The sequence below is a fragment of the Merops nubicus genome, unplaced genomic scaffold (assembly GCF_000691845.1).
Source record: "Merops nubicus isolate BGI_N331 unplaced genomic scaffold, ASM69184v1 scaffold10996, whole genome shotgun sequence".
Taxonomy (NCBI): Eukaryota; Metazoa; Chordata; class Aves; order Coraciiformes; family Meropidae; genus Merops; species Merops nubicus.
This window is the reverse complement of record NW_008614359.1, coordinates 27,826-31,201: the sequence shown is the minus strand read 5'-3', so window position 1 is coordinate 31,201 and position 3,376 is coordinate 27,826.

The following is a 3,376-nucleotide window of genomic DNA, read 5'->3' as shown; positions in this document are numbered from 1 at the left end:
CCGCTTTTGCCCCAAAAAATACCAAAAAGGTATTTAAAAAAAAAAAAAAAAAAATAATTAGCCACAACATAGTTTCACTAACATAAAAAGGAGCTGCTATCTGGAGAGGGCGGGGAGGCACGCGTGGAATTCTCTGGGACTTTTTTATTGGCAATTGTGTACAAAATGGAAAATACCATGCTTGAAACAGAGCTGGCAGGCAGAAAACAAATCCTAACTGTGAGACTTTACACAGAGTGCAGCTACTGTGCAGCCAGTGACGGGCAGCTGTAACAGGGCTTTGCACAGTCACTTTTTAGAGAGCAGGACGGAGCTTTAAAGAGTGTAAATGTTTCACCTCAAAAAAAAAAAAAATTGCAGAAAATGATTTCAGATCATTGAGCTGAGCGTTCAAAATTTAGGAGATGCTGCTATGAAGATGCAACTTCTATTCAGCCTATGCATACATGACCTTGGAATTAAAGAGTAGTTTAGCTGAGAACCTCTGTCTCAGCCAGTGAGTAGGAAGGTAGTAACTTGGATTTTTTTTCAGTCTTTTCAGCCACTATGTGACTCAGGCCACATTTAATTCATGTAATCTTAATTCCTTACTGAGTAGTTAATAATTTCCATGTGGCATTTTGACGATGCTCATCAGTGTTGTTTGTCAGTGCCCCACAAACATCAAAGTTCACACAGGACCCTGCAGGAATAGGAGGCACTATTATAATTCTTTCACAGCCTTGATTTACAGCTTGGGAGCTCAGGCACAAAAACGTTTAAGTTCAGCAACAGGTGCTGGCAATGAACCCAGACAATAAAGGCATAATTCTTGGGGAGGTGATGTTTTGTTAGCTCTGGCTCTTCCAGACCTCAGCTCTTGCCGTGAAAACCTGAAAATACTCTACCTAGTAAAACTCTGAGGACTAGAGAAAGAGCCCAGTTGTGTAATTTGCTCCACACCACTTTGGGCCTGAAGCAGGATAACATCAGTGTCACTTCATACCAAGGCCACTCTTTCTCTTCCTTGTACTCCTCCATTTATTCATCCCAAGCTCCTGCCAAAAGGGAAGCACAGACCTTGCAGATCTATATCGCAATGCATGCACACATGAGTTACAGGCTTCCTCCACACTCTTCGTGCTAGTATCACCTGAGATTGCAGTATTAGTGTCTTTTATTCTCTGCTCCTGATTGTTCTTTTGTTGCTGCTGTTAAAATAAATGGTAAAAGTTATTCATGACTTCTTCTCACTCATCTTTATTGTACCTATGCTCTGCGTTTGCCTTCCCTGCTCTGTTTCTAGCACTGACCCTTCCCTCCAGCCCTAGTTTTCCTCCCTTCCCTTACTCTCTCAGCTCCACCTCTTCAGCTGTGTTTCCCCTGATGCAAGGCACACCTTGTGGTGCTCTCATTCTGCTCCAGGTCACAGCAGAGGACACCTGGGGGGACCTTTCCATGCTGCTTTAGCCAACAGGGGCAATGACCTACTGCATTATGTTAAAATGATGCCAGAAAGGGGAGTCAGGGAGGAAGAGAATGTGGTGCCCTCAGCCCTTACCCATCAATTTAGGGCTACTGTGGCTAGGGCCCTTCCCCAGGATTTTGGAGAAGTGTCTCCAGCTCTGTTGCTGCCTGGCAGCTTTGAAGACTGGCACAAAGAGGTCACTGGCTACTCTATTTTTTTTTGATTTTTCTGTTGAAACAAAACAAGGAAAATCAAAAAGGTCCCAAAAGAAGGATCATAACCCTCCCTGTACCATCCTAGGGATGCAGAGGCCTGGCTGTGCTAAGGCTTCCCTTACTAAAAGAGGTCGTTGTGTAAAATGCATGAATGCTCTTGGAGATGCAATCATCTCCCTTCTCCCAGCTCCAAGAACTGCCACAACCACCGAGCTGCAGGTCTTGCTGAGCATCAAGCTGTCCTGCACGTTGCAACACCGGGCCAGCGAGGGAGGCGTGGGCATGAGGAAACCTGCTCTCACTGCTGCACCACAGCAAGATGCCTCTGGCACGTCTTGCTGTTGTGTGATGTGTGGCTTCTACTGGAACTTGGCGACACGGTGAGTTTTACAACGTGGTCCTGTGAAGTCTACCATGGAGTGTTTAGTATCAGCTGAGAGAATTAACATAAACCAGTTAACCAGGAAGGCTGACTAGAGATTAAACTTCAAGGCTGCCTACCAGGACTCCCAAAACCAGATCAATAGGCTTTATACAGCAGAGACACCTCCTGAAATGGAGAGCTGGGCACTTGGTACACCAGTAAGTATCCAAAAAGCCTGTCCCTCTTGCTGGCCCTAGCTCCCAAAGACCCTAGAGCAAGGCACCCTGGATTAGGGCAATGCCTGGGCACTGAGTGACTCCCAGCCAGGAGAGGCTGGAAGCACTGGGGGAGGTTAAAGCAGGTTTTCTTCACTTGCACTCTTGTGTTCCCACACTCCCCTAAGGGCAAGCCTTGCTTTAAGCCTTGCTAGACACATTTTGTTTGTGTTTCACAGCAAGAAGCCTGGGGGTGCCAGGGGATCCGAATGAAACCCACAGCCTTGAAGGGTGTAGTCCCACCAGAGGCAGTAAAGCAAAGCAGAAGGCCATCTGCAGGTGTGCCTGAAAGACTAGCACCTCAGGACACGTTTCAGTAGCCTGAGAGTTTCATGGCAGCCCACAGTTGGGCTGTGCCAGGTCTGAGCCTTTCAGGTTTTAGCCCATCATGGTTTCCCTGCAGAAGAGCATGTGTTCCCCTTGCATGAAGCTGATGGCAGAGGTGTGCTGTGGGCCTGGGTCAACCAGAGCCACACAAGAACCAACAGAGCCATCTCCACCCAGTGTGCAACTGATAGTACAAGGAGAAGTCATTTGGGCACTCATCTAGCAAAGTGGGCATGGAGGATGGAGGGTTGCAGTCCCTGGGCACAGAAGGGGCTCCTGGGGGAGTCTGTTGTATAAAAGGGCCCTTCCTCCTCCTGCATCCTTGAGAAAATTTGCCTCTGGAGTATTTACACCACATCCCATCCTCCAGGTGCAGCATAGATGTCCAGAAGCATCTAGGAAAGACCTTCTTAAAGAGGAGAGACCTTCCCAGGGGGCAGGTGAGCCTGTCTGCTCCTGGGGGCAGCCTGAGGCAAGTCACTCAGCCTAACTCTGACTGAACTGAGAAAATTTGGCTTGCATTAGGGCACAGCTCTTGTTCCCAGGAACAGCCTGACGACTATCCACAGATTTTAGCTGCATGTGGGGCTGTACTTCAGTTAGGTGGTTGCTAAATTATTTTTTTTTAACATTAGCAAAACAACATTTTTTTCCTCTAAACTCATCACTGGCAATAACTGAACTCTGGTTGCTGATACTTCAGTACAAACAAAAAAAAAACCCTCATTCAACTTGAGGCAGGCAGCAC